Source organism: Idiotropiscis lumnitzeri, chromosome 10 (genome assembly GCF_059441095.1).
Source record: "Idiotropiscis lumnitzeri isolate Australia: NSW breed Sydney's pygmy pipehorse chromosome 10, RoL_Ilum_1.0, whole genome shotgun sequence".
In the NCBI taxonomy this organism is placed as follows: Eukaryota; Metazoa; Chordata; class Actinopteri; order Syngnathiformes; family Syngnathidae; genus Idiotropiscis; species Idiotropiscis lumnitzeri.
The window spans coordinates 11,487,816-11,506,640 of NC_142400.1; positions in this window are offsets into that span (position 1 = coordinate 11,487,816).

Sequence of the window (18,825 nt, forward strand, 5' to 3'; positions counted from 1 at the left end):
TACGGCATCTTGAGGTGCGGTGTTGTTTTAAATCCTGTCACAGTATTGAACGCACACCAACCCATGTAAACGCGTGTATACATGATTTGTGTATCTATACTCCATTGTGTCTTTTAGATGGAGTGGAGCTGACAGGTGCACCGTCTTCCTCCATATCTGGCTCAAAGGATAAGCTTGTGAACACGCATGCCGAAGTAACGTATGTGTTCATCCGCCTGCCAGACTCATTCTCCTCACCAGCCTCTCCGCTCCAAGTCTATCTTTGTCTCTTGTTTCCCGTCTTTTCCACCCAGCTCCTATTTTCACATTCGCTTATAGTGAGCACAATGAATTTGGGCACACGGCGCACTGTTACTTGGCACTGTGCGATTGAATTAGCTCCTGTCAAAGGCACAAAATTACATTCCTGTGGGGAGACAAATCCGATCGTCGCCCGTTCGCCAGGTGCCTTTACATTAAACAGGGCCAGAGATTGCTTTAATGCTGCTTGTCTCCTCTGTGTCGAAGATAATAACTTGGTGTCATATCCTGAGATAACACTGGTCCCGAGGACGTGCAACATTGTTCGGTGCTATTGCAGCCAAAGTCTTAAGCAATATTGAGTCTGCTTCTTCTTCATATTCGAACGGCGCGTACACAGTAGTGGGTAATGTGTGATGGCTGTACTTGGCAATGAGGTGCAATTTCAAACAGAAGGTACCAGGTGAAAAGGTACACGAGGCCCAGAATAAAAATAATCTACTATGTGTCTTAAAGACATCATCTTAACTCCCATAGCCAAAAAACATGTTTTGCTAGATTAATGAAGACTCTCGGCGTGACCCCCTTGTTTTCTGCACTTATTCAAATGTTCTTCAACAACTACCCCCAAAAAAAAGTCCAATCTGCCAAATATGAAAAACTGGTGCAATGGACACTACCAAGTTTTGAGAAGTTGGCAAAGCTCATTTCAAGGCCACATCAGAGGACAAACGGGGCAAAGGCTTGAGTGATCGAGAGTGAAGACGAAACAAATATGGACACTAATGGTGATAAGACAAATTATTGTGTTGTGACTGGATTAATTTAGAGATGCTACCTAAAATTGCATGCTAATTTGTGCATACTAACCCACAAAACAAACTTGAAATTGAATATTAAAGGATTTCAGACAGACATAAAATATGGATTGGTGCAAAGATGGAGAGTAGGTTAAAAGATTTGGTGGACACACCAATGAAGGGATGAAGGAAAATGGAAAGCATGGATAGAAATTTGGGCAAATGAATGAATAATTGAATGGACTGGTGGCTAGATGAATTGATGGCAGATCATTGACGGACGGCCAAATAGTCAATTCAGGAAAGCAGGACAAATGTTCGAAAAACAGAATGCATGCACTTCTTGAATTTCAGGTTTTATGAACCTTAAAGTCACTAAGCGAGTGATACACTATGCTTAAAATAATATTTTATCATTCAAGAAACCTAACTGAATCTTTCTTGCCCAAAGGGTCACCTGAGATCTGACAACGGACGACAGCTTTTATATCACACCAAGAATCACATTTTTCTTTTTGCCAGTGGAGAGCATGACAATGAATGTGGAGTACTTTTGTAAAGTGACAGTCAAAACAACACCACCACGTGAAGACAGCAGGCCACCTAACCTTGAGGATGCCTTGGAGTATTGGGCCTTGTCCTCTCAGTCTGCTGGGGAATATAAGGAAACACATTTCACTTGAAGGCAAACGCTCATCTGCTTCCTGAAACTGGAAGACTGGGAGTAATATGCACAAAGAATGACGCACTTTACAGGCAAAAATATGTCAATCTGATGTGGATCAAGCCTCTCATGTTCCATATGCTTTATTCCGCTTGTTTTGTACACCGGGACACATTAAGGTTGGAAAACAAAGAGCTTTCCCCAAACTGCTCGCCCAATGTTGAAAGGATAAAATAGTGCAAAAATATTTTCATGTCCAAGTTTAAAAAGAAAAAGTAAGATTCAGGGAGAACTATGGGGTCACTCATATGAGTGTGGCTTGTGTGTCTCTACCTCGGTGCTCTGTGATTGACTGGCCTCCAGTCGAAAGTGTGGTCTGCCATTTGCTCAAATTCAGCTGGGGGTAGGCTCAAGCCCCCTGCGACAATTAGCTGTATGAATGTTATGACAAATGGTTGGAGAGATCAAATGTTAACTGAAGTAGGGAAACAGATTACATTTACCTGTAAAGAATTTCCCAATTGTATCCAATATAAATCATGCAGTGATGAGAGCCAGCAAGAGCAAAAATTTGGCAGAGGGTCCGGACCAGGAGAAGATGGATGGGTTGTTTTGGTAACCTCACCTCATCTGAGAAAAAAAAATACATTTAATTTTAAATGAAAGTGAACAAAAGCATTACAACAATCAACAATCAACAATGTCTTTGAAAAAACCACAGTATTTAGAAAATAAAACATTAACAAGGTTTATTCATTCAATTTTTTTCAAGTCCGGCGGGCCGGATTATAACGTTTAATGGGCCGCATGTGGCCCCCGGGCCGCAGTGTGCCCACGCCTGGTATACAGTATCATCAAAGCTCAAAGTGCAGAAACTGGACTTTTATGCAATCAAATAAACCCAACCAGGATGATTTTGTTATCAGCTCAATTTGCATTTGGAGTCAAGTGACGCAGGATGACGTGGCTTTTTTTGGAATTTATTTACCCAAGCAAACATTGTGAAACTACGCAACCATAATGCCATTTGGACTACAGCAGAAACATGCAGAAAACTGATTTTGTCTATGATGGGCATTTTTCTTTTTCTGGATAAACCGGCATTGAATGTTGTTACAGAAAAATAAAGTGATTGTCAAGTCTACTACATCGGCATCTGAGCTCTGCCCCTACATGCGTGTGTGTAATTGTATTTTTGGACGCAGCTGCACCTCATCCAACATATTAGCAGCTGCCTGTTCTTAAGGCGCTCTACTACGCTGCCAAATTGCCACTTATCGTCGAGTTCTTAGCAGTCAGTCACTTTGAAAATTCTCGCGTGTAGTTTGCCTCCTGTACTCATGGTATCCAATGCACTCTTGCTTCGGATCCCCATCCCTGTCAATGTTTCCCTTGCTTTCAGATTCCTCCGAACCTACCAGAGGAAATAGGCCTTTTCCTCCAGCCGCAGCAATTTTGAACTGCATAACAATAAATATCTCTGCCGCGATGCTGCTGCAACTGTGTTGCAAAGTGGCTTTTAGTGTCTTCTATTCCATTGATTGTTTGAAGTAACCAATTGTTTAGTTTTTACAGTCAGCCCACCTGCTTTGCCATGAGCTAAATCACACTGTTGATGACAGTGGAACACAACTGTCCACTCCTTCTGTCCTCTATTCTGTGAGTCTGTCTTGCAGTCGCTATCAGCCACGCTTTATCCATTCCCAGGAACTGTGAGCACTATTCCCTCCCTCTCCGTACTGTTGCTCGCTTTCCTCCGAAAAATGGCTTTGTCGTAAGTGTTAATTTTGCAGAGCTGGCTGGGGCCGCAGGTGCATTCAGAATGCCAGCCCATCATAGCAAGAGTACTGGCCATTTTCAGCCGCCTTGATTGTTCGCAATGGGCAATTTGTCTTGTTGGTCCGGTCTGCACTCTGAAACTGATTACAGCGATAATAAATGGCTGCCCTCCTTTAATTTATTTGACTGCATATATTTTATTCAAGAGGAGTGTAATCTATTTGTACTTCCTGTCGTCTTATAACTATTTGAACATTTTTTTATTTTGCTTCATGGGCTGGATCCATCTCACTGCTCATTTAATTCTTTCATCAGATCTGGAGCTCTTATCCACAGTCATGTTCAATGTGTCCAATTTATTGGCGCTGTCTCAGCAAATAGGGATGCGTCCTACTCAATTGTAGAGAGTGCTCCTATCGTACAGCATTCTCTTCTTTTATGTCCATTGATGGACACTCCTCACACATGTCTCAGTACTCCTGCTGCTTCCTCATTTCAACTCAACTTATTCCCGCTTCAGTTCTATTTTAACCTCGTTTAGCCCACATTTACATGTTGGTTTCACTGCAGACGTCCCTAAGCCTCCAGTCATTTTGGGTCTGGATTAAGGTGAAGTCAAAGCACACAGAATTCATTGTTGGTTGGTGTGTGTGTGTCTTTTGGTGAATCCTTCTCCAGTGGACCAAGGTAAAACGTCAGCGCCATCTGTTAATAATGTTACGAACGCGTTGTCGTGCTAGCCAAAAAAAGTCATTTTAGTTACAGAACTTGCATTGCAGGTGCATCAAATTGGCAGTACCCTCTGCATTACACCATCTGGGTCTGTCTTTAATCACAACGAGGAGTAGGTTCAGAACTTCTGACAAATAGGCCACGCAGGCACAGACCAGCAATATACTTGACCAGAGTAGACAAAAAGGTAGTGCTATTTTGTGAAGGCCTGGCAATATGGTGAACCAACCATTTGCTATTGAACATCGTAATCTTTTTTTGGGGGGGCCGAAATACCTGAATAGCGTTTAAAACACTCCTGGACTTTAAAAAATACAGCACAATAAACAGCCTCGGCTAAGCATGCAGATGAACAATGCCCAGTTCCTACGGCAACAACTGATTATTATTTACTGCATTGTTGCAACCCGGTACAAATCACACACGACACACTTGACTGCACAGCAAAGTGCAGGAGGTACATAGTGCCGCAGATGCCCGTGCTGGGTGAATCTGGGGAAAAATGACAAACCTTGACAAGGGACCACATTTGGGGGATTCCCCTTCCAGGATGATCGGGCTCCGATGGATGCCAAGTGGGAGTGTGTTGATCAGGTGTGCTCACTGCTCAGCTACAAGCGTTGCAAGAAATTGTTTTGAAAGTTTGTGTGAGGGTTAAAATGATTGGCTATGGTTAAACGGTCTCGCTATATCGTGGCTTTTTACCTATTGTTGGTGAGTCTGGAAGATGTCTCCCACAATCAACAGGCACTCACTGTAATTTGTGGATTTACATTAATTGCTCTGAGGATGGATACAATTAGTCTTAACTCCAAAACAAAGTCTTCTGCAGTCCCAGCATAAATTCTTTTATTAACACCATTATTGAAACTAATGATTATTCCACATTTTTCACAATTGCCTCCAGATTAGTGTCAGTGCATACACTTTTATAGCAACTATGCTAATTTAGCTGAATTGCTTCAGTGTACAGCCCCGAGGCGATTAAGCCCACACTTTGTGCGACTGCAACTCCTATGGTTAATAGATAATGCTTTTCTCTCTGAATAGAAAATGTTTGTTTCAGCTATAATAGAACAAACACAGAATTAATATTCAACAGTCTTGGTGCACTGAGTCTAACACCTATTTCCACTACAGAGCCGGAGAGTCCAAGTCACAGCCTCAAATCCGGTTTCAGTGATGCACCTACTTTATGTAAATACTTTGATTTGAGATATTCTGTTCATACTATGCAATGATGTCAGGAATTTTCAAGTTTGCTCCAGGGCACAGACTGTCTTACTTGTGAACCAAGTAATAAACTTTCTGCACTCTTTATGTGTGGCATGCAGAATTGCATCACATTTGGTATCACTTGGGGTAGACGCAAAGATTTACATATATGACCCAGTCTACCCCAGTCTTCGTGTTCCTCTGGGGGCGACATGCAGTTGCAGCACATTGCCCGCAGCCATTGCACACTATCTCCCGCTGTGGTTGAAATGAATCAGACTTTTACAAACCACATTGAAAACCTGAGAAAAACAGCCTCCACACTGAGTTATTGTCACGCTCACTGTGCCACCGTTGTAATTATCTGTTTTTATCTCGTTCCGGACCTGTTGTGGTGTCTGCATGCAAAGCTGACACTGCTGCGCTCCTTCACGGTCATTGAGGGTCAAGACTTGAGTTCTAGGTGCTGTACCATCTTGAGTAATGCTTGCCACAATCTCTGAATTTGAAGCGTGATGGATCACTTACTTCCTCTTTAAGATATTTGGGATACAACTTTGGTTAAAGCGCTTATAATTAGAATTAGAATTAGAATTAGAATTAGAAATCCCTTTATTGTCATTGTACTCAAGTGTGCAACGAGATTAGAGGGCTCCCCTCTCCAGTGCAATACAACAATAATACAGACAAATATATAAATTAGATAAATAAATAAGAGAGTGCAATGGAATTTAGTACTGAATAGTGTATATAAAAACACATCACAATGCTGTTCTGCAAGGTAACTATCACAATTGAAGCTACTCAGCGTCACACTAAAGTTAAGATGTCAGAAAACAAATCAGTGTTTATAAATGTACCAATTATCCAAATCTATTCAAATTAAGCTTCATCTTTCTTAGGTTGCAGGGAGATTGGCAGCAGCAACTTTAAGAGCAGGAAGAAACCCCAACAGAAATAAGACACACTATGTGAACATTTATATTTATATATATTAAACTCCTAAATATTTAGAACATTCAGTTTTTCTTTTAACAGTATTCGTGTTGGTATCAGTTAGTGTCAAAGTTGGTGTCAGATCTGATTCACATAAAAATGTCTGAGAACTCAGAAATAAATTACAAAAAAAGATTTGGCCCAAAATAATCCTCTTCGACGGTCCACCCAACCTCCAGGGAAATACGTGGCCAGGGAAATCCTAACGTCACTCGCCGACGTCCCACGAAGCATCGATCCACTTTCAGGTGCAGTTCAATCTTTAGACCGTTCTCCTTTAATTCACATGCAAAAGAAAGTATACGAGAGGCGACGTCATTCGCGCCGCGGTGCTTTCTTGGTACATCGGAAATAGCAGTAGCACTAAAAAAAAAAAATCACATTAACAGAAAACAAGAATAGAATAAAAAGAAGTCTGAGCAAAAACATGGGTTTTTCACTGTTAACAAAAAAACGTTACATTTAAGTATTAAAAAAAATGCAGCAGCATTCTCACATGTATACTTCCCATCTTGAGGGATTGCAAAAAGAACATGTTTTTAATCTTTTTTTTTTATGAGCACAACATGATATGATGACATGAAATACAAAAATGTGAGCATTCACTCAAACCAACTCTTTTCGTAAGCAACAACATTGAGAAAATGACCTCTTTCAAGACACCACAACAAAAGGAAGGGTTGTGACCATGAGCAGTGCACCTTCATACCGAATCAGCAGCTGATTCCAAAAAGGCAAGCGTGTCTCTCTTCACCTCGTCTCTTGCAAATGTTAATAAGCTCAAAGTGAATAAAAGCTGACACAGACGATGAGCATTATTAACCAGGCTCTTATTTGTCTGGCAGCCGCATCCTCGTTTGATCTTACACAAGGTACTCCGTGTTCTGTCGTGTGAGCGCTAATGCATGCGAAACAGTGTGAGGTTAATTAAGACTGACGCTTCTTCACGGTGTCTGAATTAGTCTTTCTTGACTGTGACTTTCTCTGTAATCACCCAAATAAGAACCTTAATTTCTAGATGTGCTGCACTGGCATGGCTACTCACAAAGAGGAGCAGAATGATGCTTTGCACAATATATTCAAGTGTACAAAAGAGGAGAGTTTAATATTCTTATTTGCAAGAGATCATGCACAGCATTTCTGATTATACCCTGGTTAATTTGCCATTTGTATTCAGCAAGACAGTCTAAGAGTGTTTTGTGTTGTTGTGTGTTAGAAGAAATGGAAAAAAATCTACCTAGTGACCTGCCATGTATGATTTGGACTTGCATGGGCACAATGGTTGGATATCCAGCATCATTCATAAGACCTCCAAGGAGAATGACAGCCATCAGCAATCTATGACCTGTAAGGCGTTCACAGCCAACAACCTAAGGCCACAACAATAAACAAACAAAGTGTGAAATAAATATCTTGCAATGTATATTAAAGAACAGCATTCCTATGTTTGCAAGAACACATTTTGATACGGCAATTCACCTCAGATTTCGCAGGTGTTTTTCTTTCTCCGGGTATAGAATCAATCACAATTGGACCGTTCTGTTTGTCTTGGTAGACATTCCGCCTCCAAGAAGGCTTCATCAGCTTATGCAACGAGGCTTGGTTCGGACTAACCAGCCTGAGCGAAATGTATTCTAAGACAAAGTGTGCAGTCCAGCTGCGGTCGTTTCAATGCCCTGAGAAAGTAATGAGCGGGATGAATGAGAATATCCTCAAGCATTTTGCAGACGTACATGATTGCATGAACTGTGAGTGAGTACAACAAAGGTCCAATTTATGGATCGGGGGTCCTTCACAAGATGTAGCGCAAACACCAGAGTTTTTTATTACTTAATTATACGTTATAAAACTTCACTGAAATAGAGTTATGTCTAGCAGGTGTAGAAATATATTACAATAATATAATACAATGAAGGTATTTAGATTAACGGCATTTATTGCGCAATACGATATGTGTTTCAGGAATAGTCTGGATGCAAGACAAAATGCACAGAGAAAACTCTTGTTGATGGAACACAAAACAAGTCTTTATTTGGAAACTAAACAATTACTATACGGCACTATAACCTGGGTTTATGAGTGTTCTCACTCTAAAACAACAAAAAAAGAACAAAATAACAGATCGATCGTATACTAGAATCAATTTTCTACACCACAGGTGTCAGGCTCTCTCCTGTTTCAGATGCGTCTCATCTCCAAGCTCTGCAGGAGCATGATAACGATCCTGATCATTTGAATCAGGTGTGCTGGAGGAGGGAAACATCTAAAACATGCAGGAGAGCGACCCTCAAGGGCTAGAGTTTGACGCCCGTGGTCTTGACGGAGCCAATTGATTAAGTTGATGAAAATGATTGTTTGGACATTTTTGGGGGTAAATGTCATGTTAGTCCTCTCCGAATAATCAAAATGGATTTATGGCACTTTGGAAAGAAGCCCTTTTGATTTTTTGATGATGTGTCAGATTTTTGAGGGCATCACTTGCGCACTCCGGTCCTCGTCATAAATAGAGTGAAAATATATATATCTAATTAACTATGCAGATGTGCAAGTTTGATTTGTAAGCTTCCCTCTTGATGATCAAATATTCTGGATGGGATTTGTGTCTTTAGGTAACAGCAATGCAGCGGCCCGCAGGAAGGCTCCGTATGGAGGTGTTTCATAGCACGGTTTTCTCTTCCTGGATCTCAGCTCGCTGCATCGCAACTGAGTCATTTGCCAAGCGTCCACTCCTCAGTTAAATGAGGGGGGCCAACACATTCTTCCAGCTCATTGGGCTTTGTAAGGGAAGAGCGAACACTTCTATTTTTCTCTCCTTGGTTTGTTTGCACGCTTCTCAAACGATGCATAATGATGTAAACTGCTTTGCTGGTGTTCTTTTTTTCCTGTTTGGCTTTGCTTTAAAACCTTTGTTGTGATTTTTGGGTCTGCTATACGCTGCAGCAATGTGTCCTAATTGTGCATTTGCTTTGCCGCATGGCCGTCTTTGTGTTTGATGCCATTTCACAGGAAGCAGCCCGCCACAGCTTCAAAGCTCGGCAGTGTGCATGAGCATGAAGGAATGTCACTGTGTGTTTGTGGGGAACAGCAGTCGGACAACAGCACTGTCACTAGCCATTTTAATGCCTGTCCCTCTCCCTCCCACGTCCTTCGCTACTCCCATCGTCCACGTGCGCGCGCGTGGTTGGATCTGGAACGAGTTGGATGTTGTTTTTCCACCAGTTGACGGTTATTAGTTACTTTCTCTGCAATTTCAATTTGCGGAATACTTTGTCATGTCATTATGCGTGCCTGCGTAGTCTTTCCATGCCTCTGCTTGACTGCAATTGGTCGCGGTCCAACTGTGCTCTGTGTGTGTCAGACCCACCAAAGTTCAGGTGGTGGAGGATGACATGGCAACCATCCCACTGCTCATCTCTGCCAACACAGAGGAGGTCTCCTGCGTTTGGCTGAAGAGCATGAGAGAAGCGGGTCAGAGGTGACGGCTCTATAAAACCAGGTCCTCGTTGAGCTGAGCTAGCAAGTAAGCACTCAGTGCTGCCATTTAGGGTCTGAATAAAACATGGCAGGTTATAGTCAGCATGGGACCCTGCCAAATGTGATTCTCATTAACGCTCTAATGTATGCAGTCTAAATGAGGATTGCTCTCTCTGTGAATACAAGAGCTAAGGTTCTAAACCCGTTTTTGTCCTGCGGGCCTTTGTCATCCTGCTGTACTCACTCTTTTTCTCTGTTCGCTCCATCATACTCACCATAAAATAAAGTTTCCTGAATGCAACAACCCAGAAACTAGTTCTGGTATCTTTCACAAAGCCCATTGTTGGCTTGTCATGGGATTGCAGTCTGCCCAATCAATAATGCAAGATTAGATGTCACATCGCCAGCAACCAATGGCCAAAGGGCATGTGTTTGATGAGTGTGGGATGAATGCTTAATTTAAAATAGTGTGCATTGTGTGTGTGTGTGTGTGTGTGTGCATGTTATAGGGAAAAGAGGCATCCACATGTTTTCTAGTCCGGGCACACAGAGGGACTGTTGGAGTATAAATGCACAAATGAGAGTGTCAACCCTACATTTATCGTGCTGAGCATCCTCTGTCAGAACATTTCTTACATGCTTTAACACACATTTCTTAATCAGTTATTCAATCCACAATCAACACTGTTCCAATTAAGCTATATAAGACATTCAGAACAGGGGTCTGCGTCCATTCCTTTTACAACTCTTGAATGGTCCAACATGAGTTTATTACCAAGCATGCATGGGCAAAATTTCATAGAAATTTGTCTCAGAAGAGTATGAGCTGAATGTTGCAAAGGATAGACTAACGCCATGGGCCTCAAGTCCCAATGACTTTGTCCTGATGATGGACCTTCAATTAAAGTTGAACACCAGATTTCGGATTTGACAAATTTAGAGAAAATCTAAAAATCCTGAGAACATTTTATTTTAGTTATGTCAATTGCACACTAGTTGCTTGTGTGATCATTGAAATGTTTGCGTTTGCAAATATATCACAAGGCGAGGGATGTGCATAGACATTTTGGAATTACAGTGAGAAAAAGGTCAATTCATTCATGAATAAATAATCAAGCGTCCCTGACTTATTTACCTATTTATTTCAGTATCCTTACAATCACATTGTTGTTGAATTCTCTAAAAAAAATAGTCTGGCCACACTAAGAAATTTTTTTATTGTACTCAGAGTTTATCACACAAGTAAACATGAACAAAAGTGTGAGGTTCCTTTTCCAGTGTATCTGGAAAAAGCAAAAGGCAGGATTCTAGAAGTGCAGAGCAAAGCAAGATATTTTTAACAAAAAGTGATTTATTTACGACAACTCAGAAAGTTTGGCGCAGGACAGACAAAGTTGAGGCGGGTAAAACAATCACCAGGAAAATAACCGCGGAGAACAAAACACGCATGCAAAAAAAAAAGGGGGGGGGGACAAAAAGTAATAACAAAAATATCTTGTCGCAAAACAACAAGGCAATCCAATTCCATAAATAACCAACTGAGAAATACCAAAAACAACAAAAGCGCTTAGGAAGTCCTTTAGTAGTCCAATTTTAAATGACGGAGATGAGGAACAGGTGCGCGACTGGAAAGGAACGCCTCTCCAGCAAGTGATGACGTGTCCCGGACGAACGGCTGGAGGGAAACGCCTCCACTCCAGCTGGACAGACATTTAACAAAACAGAAACATGACAAAAAGAAGCTGTGACACCGTGCGTGTTTTGTAAGCTAGAAGTCTCGAGTAAATATTCAGAGATATTATTAAAATTGTGCTCATTCTTTTAATGCTGTGGTTATTACCACCACAAAATCACTCTCCACACTTGGACATAGTCATTGGGAAATGATTAAATTCAGTAGCTTTCACATTTGAGGCAGGGTTTTCTGTGGTGATTAATTCCCACTAAGAACAAACTAGTAGAAAAAATGATTTAAAGATGAGGAGCCTACAATCAAAATCAGAATCTGTTTAAGACATGACGCTTCAAGTTTCACATTCGAGCCATTTTGAGATTAAAGGTTATGGATATTTGGTCTCATTCATTCAAAAAGAAGAAAATAGCAAAAAAGACATGTGCCCATTTAGAAGGCATTTTTTCAAACTGCCTTGTATGTGTTTGTATCAGAAGATTTTCCCTTATTTTAACAAACCAAGTTCTCTCCATATTTAAACATGTTGGGGAAGATATTGTTTTTAAAAAATGAAGAATTTCTTTCTGAGGTGATTTGTTTTCCTTCTTTTTTTATCCCTGCAATACCTTGGCAAATGCAAAAATATGCAAATGAGTGCATTTTAATTAATTAGCACACGATGTACATACCAATGAGGTATTTTAGACATGCACCTAATTGTATTCACCTGTAGTCTACCAGTATCACATAAGCCTCTATTCCCATCATGAAGCGCCTCAGCTGACCCAAACGCATCAACCAGTAGCTCATTTGTGCACATAAAGACACACATTAACTATGTTTGGTCGTGTCATTTATGACTCAAGAACGTCCTTCATCACCACTCAGCGCCGAGATTAAAAACACCATAAACAAAAGCAAAACTGCGCTGAGGGGGGCTGCTGCCCGTCTCTGCTTCTGTGCTGGCAGCCGCTGCTACAGTGGGGTAGAGGGGGGGGGGGGGACTGAGTGCATTGAGCATCGGCTCCTGACCAGTTATTTTCTTTTTCTTAATTCATATTTATTTGACAGTGAAACTGTGCCAAAACAGTAATGTATATGCATATAAGCATATACATTAATTCATGTCTTTAAAAAAAAAAAAAATTAAACAGAAACTCAGGAAATAAAGGGGACATATTCCTCAGAAAGAAAAAGGGAAGGGGATCAAGCCCCCTTTGATGTCTATATGTGTGCATGTGCCTTCCCAGGACACACAGGCAGAGTAAATTGGTTCAAATATCGCACATTTGTAGCATACCAGCGCGCTCAGTACGAGCCAAAATTTATCCAATCCCGTATTGTGTTTTATCAGAGGAAGCGGATTTGAGATTTTGTTTCTGAAAGCAACAAATGTCACGTTACTTAAGCGTCTGACCCATCACCGCATACCCACCCAAACAACTCTGCCTTTTCAGCCAATACCAAGCAAACATTCTCTCATTAGGGCTCCGTACGAGGCCACACTACTCCAGTGAAGCCCCAGGTCCCGCCTCGGGCGTCAGGCCCTCTGCCCTGGTAGTGATGATTAAATAATGCAAGTGTTGAAAATGTAGGCCTGCCTAATTCGCCAAAGCCCATGGTACAAACCTAATGGATTCTGCCATCCTTATCTGATGGGTTTGACAGTTGTAGATATTCATTATGTATGGAAAATTGTAGTAGCTTTTATGGGTGGCGATGTAGCCCACTTAACAATGTCGGTCTTTGTTAGCAGACCAACACGGGAAGATCTAACCATCCCAGAGGTTTGAGTCTCTTAAGCTTTTTCTCGGCAGTGTTCTTCAAGTGTGAACATAGTTTGAGACAAGTAGGCGCTAATGGCCTTATTGTTTCAAGTACATGGCACCCCCGGGAAGTATAAAGTGCTTCTCGGGTAGAGGCAAATAAAGACAAGAAGTGAGCAGACGAAGACCGTGCAGGCTTCGAGCAGTGAGAATTATTTAGATAGATAGATGGATGAAAGAGGAGAATGGGCCACAGTTTGAATGCGATTGTGTTGTCAGTGCTTGGCCTTCTGCGTCACAGGACCAATTCTCAGTTGTGCAACAGAAGCCTCTGCGGTGCTCCAAGAAATAAAGAGGTTAATGGCGTGATAACGAAAGCACAGAGGCCAATTAGGGCAGGGTTATGAACACGTTCAGACGGAAATGAGCGCAAGAGTAATTACAGCAATGCAGCATACCTGTTTAATGGGTTGGTAAATGACGTGTCCCAAGTTGGCATGTTAGCCTTTGATTGTGCTTTTGCTTTGTCCCCCTTTTTTAACCTCAGATGCTCCCACTGCTAAAGCGAAGCTTGGCCCTTTGTTATTGAGTGTGGGCAAAACGGCTGACCTGATATCTGCGACAGATGCCGACCCCATCGCAGCTGATGAGGTCCAGCTACACGTTCATACGCTACCTGTGTTATTCATGTTTCTTTCTATAATCTGATCTGGTCTCAGCATTTATCACTGACCTTTGGAAATGCACAAAAGCAACATATTTTACTGGCTTCAACTATCCCTCTACGCCACCTATCACAGCACCGTACTCAGCCCAAATCCAGAAAAATGGCTTTCATTACCACCGCATGAGTAAAGGCCACATTTGTCAACGTGGCGAGGGCTCTGTATCTACTGATTGCCTTTTCTAGTCCAAACTCCCCTCACCCACTGGCAGTTTGGAGTTTTCTGTTTCCTACCTGTAAAACACCCTCCTTTTCTTTTTAATCTGCGGTTTTTCCAGCCTGCCGTGTTATCCTTATGAGTCCACGATGCTTGTTGGTACCTCTGCTAACCCCACCTCAAATCCCGGTGCCCACCCCCTCACCAAAAGTCCTTTGTCCATCGGAGATGTTTTATAGCTTACGAGGAAGATGCCATCCTCTACTTATTCCTCTAGGTCTTTCTTTCACAAGAAAATGAGGAGATGCAGATGGGAGAGGGAACCCAGGATGATGAATCAGGCCTCCTCCCAATCTGTAATGTGACTTGGGCTCAAGCTGGAATTTACCTCCACACAGCCAGTAATGTCATTGCACCCACGGGCAGTGACAATGTGCATCTTGTGCAGTGTGGGTGCAAATCATGTACCAGTGACTAAGTTTGATATCTGCAGTCATGCCTCAGCCTCCTTTGGAAAGTCTATTCCAGCACTCTGGAGATTACAGTCCATCTGTTCGTTGGATTTTGGATGCAGGAGAAACTGTTCTTTTGTCCCGCTCATTAAACTCTGGAGCAGTTCCTTACCGTCACCAAGAGACTGGAAGGGTGCATGAGAGTCCCACCATTCCATACTTTGTGGACTAGGAAATTGCATTTCACTTCTTTATTTTGATTACCTCAATTGATCACGTGGGTTCCACTAGTTCACTCCATTCTTTTAAACACTTCAGGGCTATTGTATTTTTCACTCGAGGTTCGGAAGGTGGAATTGATCCAATCAAGTCTTAGTTGGTGTGTGTAACAAACCAATTTAGGCTGCTTTAATGTGTTGATGAAAATCAGTTTAAGAATGAGAAATGTTTCCGCATTGCAGATCTTGGAGACTTGGCAACAAGTCTAAAAGAGGGTTTAATGCTTTAGGCAAAATGGTGGATGGTTCCATTTTGGAACTTTTGGGAGATTGCTGCAAGCGCATGATGAAGTTTGATGGCATTGGAATGGTTGATGTTGGTGGCTCAAGTGGTGAAAACAATTTTGAGACAAAGGTTGAAGCTCTTATTTTTGGGAAGTTGTTGCGATCTCCTACAGATGCCTCCCGAATCACGTGGCGAAGCATGCTCTTTGGACTTACACCCCATGTTCCAGACATGTCCAACCCGGAAGGAAGCCTCAAGGCAGACACACTGCAGGGGCAGTATTTGACTGCCTTGTGTGGGAGCACGTCAGTGTCACCCCATTGGAATAAAAGTTGGAGGCCGGGGACAGAATAGTTTGGATATCCGTTGCATCTGATGACACAAATGAATGCCTGAATGTGCATTAGTTGTGTATCTTTCTAAACGATATGTCTTCTGGCCTGTGCAGTTAAATCTTTTGAATGGAGCTCAGCGAAGTAAAGTTGCAGGAAAGGGGACAGAACGAGAAAACCAAATCGGAGCATTCTTTGAACTCACCGCACTGCTCTGCCATTGGTTAAACGTCTCATAGTTCATAGAGGCTATATTGTCACCCTGGGTCCCCATTGCCTTTGAGCCTATTTAAGAGTCGATTTTCAGCAATTTGGGGGTAAAATTGTTGTGTGGCCATAGGCTGTTCCCTCATATGTATTAGTGCTGTCAAGATTCAGTTAACTCAGTTTGATACACTTCAAAAATAATTTGCATACTTTGCAAATATTGTACCATATTAGCTATCCATCTTTACCACATCATCTCAGAATAAAACACCCAGCTCAAGTTACCACAGGGCCTTACAAATCAACACTGCTGGAGTGTGTTGCCTGTGGGCAGTTTTGAGAAATGTAAGAAAAATGCCTGTAAAGATGTCTCTGTTTAGATTATGTTCAAGAATCAAAGAAAGCTGTCAGAAGAATTTTTTTGTGATTAATTAGTTAAAAATATTAATCAATTGACAGCACTATATATATATATATATATATATATATATATATATATATATATATATATATACCACCGCTTTGTTTAGGAATATGTACCAGAATTTAAATTGAAATGCACTGCGTCGAAAACATTCACCACTGAGAAGTTAATTATGGCAGTTTGAATTTAAAACGCCCTATTAAAAAGGAAGTCAAGCAACTAGTAAAACAATGATAACGTCAGTCAGAAGTTTAGCTTAAATGAGCTTTCCAACAGGTGATTGTTTATTAAAAAGACCAAGAAGCCGTGTGAACGTGGGGCCGTAGTGTTGGAGTCTTTCTGCCCCCTTGTGGTCATAAATCACTTCATGCCGTTTTACACACAAATAAAATGATCAAAGTCAATGGTCAGCGCGTACAAAACATGAATGGATTATGCATATCACGTATTTGACAGTGGAGGTTACATTTTTCCTTTGGTTCCCATTCGGTAGAATCAGGGGGGAAAAAATGCCTGTGCAGCTTTTTATCAGCCTTTTGCAGCCACATTACAATAGTGTAGGAGGGCCACTAAGGGTACACGAGTGTGAAGTGAAGAGAATTGCTACTTCTGAGCTTCGGGAACTTATACCATGGCTCTATCGCTACCTTATCAGTTAGCTCACAGCACTTCTTCACCCTCTCTCAGATAATGCTGCTCTGATATACTTTGCACGCTATATGTGCGTCGACGTTTTTAGCCTCAAGCTGCAAGTCGTCACGGTATCCCCGCAGCACCACCTCTATCAGCTCACTACTGCCAAAAGCCACCATTGGACATGTTTAATGTTGACAATATAGCCCATAAAGTATGATGCACCGCTGGCCCTGTCTCCAAATTTTCTCTGTAGTGTAAATTTACATAATTAAGCGAAAATGCGTTTTTGATTCTAAAGGTTACCTTATCATTTGAGAAGAGAGCGAGGGAGAGGATGCCTATTTGTTTTAGTTTTTTTTTTTTAATATTATTATTATTCCAATGAGAGAACATCTAAATAATACTGGCCTCTTTGCTCTGGAAGGTTATGAGTGGAGCTGATAGTGGAAATTATTCAGTAAAGTGGGGTGCTGCCTGCAGCAAGAGAGGAGTCGACTGAGTATCATCCTCTCGTGTTGCTCCTATCACCTCCTTGACTGTTTCTCCCTCTGCCCCTAAAAGCACCTTTCATTTTTTTTTTCATGCGCCAAATGTAAAGTAATCCACCATTTTCTCCACCTATCTTGATTTCATTTGCTCTTATCTTTGTTAATGTTGATTATGATAAACGCTTCCATTGTCATCTTTGGCTGGATAAATGATCCATTTTGTTGAGTGAAAGATCAACCATCACTGCCCGTGCTTCCAAAACATTTCATACAACAAAGCTCTACCAAAGGCAAAAAAACAACTAAATAAATAAAGTCAGTCGATGAGTAATGCAAAGTGTTTGCTGTCAAAAACATGTTCTTTTCAAAGCTAGTGGAATGAACTGCGAGATAAACACATGAGAAGCTTTGAAGCCTGCCTGACGAGTTTTGACCTTGATGATGTTGATATCTCTTGGCTGATATTATTTCACCATTTATTCATCACATCTCCCACCATTGAAATACAGCACCTCTTGACAGTGTTTGATAAACGCCTGCCTATCAACAATGCTTCACCCGCAACTCAAAAATATTAGCCTAAGAAAAGAAAAAAAGCATACAAGCACACCACATACACTACCAATACATTGCTACCCTGACAAAAATATGTTTGCTTTTATTTTAAATCTAAAAATAACTGAAACAAATCAGGATTTGCTTTGTGCACTAATCCACACCAGTGCATTACTTGGCGAATGCAATGTGGAATTTAAAAATTGGTGGCAAAGGAAAATATGTCAATCTACTTCTTTATCGGAATCATCACCAAACATTGGTAGGTTATTCGTTTATCAGTGTGTGTGCATCTAGAAAAGCAGTGCAATACATTTTCCTTCTTACATTATTTCCATTCACGGATGGCAAAGTGATGCTTCGCTATATGCAAAACTTTGAATTTGTACTTGACAAACCTTTGTATGAATCTGCACCAAAATGGAATCCTAGTTGCTCGGTGTTCTGAGTAATTTTTGCTCAATCCAACGTGCAAAACTTCAAACACATTAATATACTATAGCATCCACCCTCATATTCTTGGTGGAGTTGAAAATGACCGGTATATATTCCAAACCTGACACATAAAATTGAAAATAATAACAAGATCTGGTGGCGTATTTGACAGAAGAAAATAAGGAAAAAGAAAATAGCTCATAACTTTCTCCCCCCTTCTATTTCTATTAGAGAGTGTCAGCTGCTGTCTCCACATAACAGCTCTCAGAGAAAGATGGAGCACCAGTGGGAAGATACAATCTCATAGTGAAAACGTGTTGATCCAGATATGACAAAGGTAATTATTGGACTATTTTGGGTCAGTTTCAACACCATCATAGTCATATTATTAGAGTCATATTGAGGAAAAGATCTTTCATCAAAAATGTTCCCTTCATCTTTCTTGCCCACCATTCGGTCAAAGGTGGTTTGCACCAAAAAATACGCATCAGATGAACCATCAAAACAGGATGTGAGCTTGATTATGGCTCATTCTCATAATTAAAGAGAAGCTTGTGTTTTTGACTTACCGAC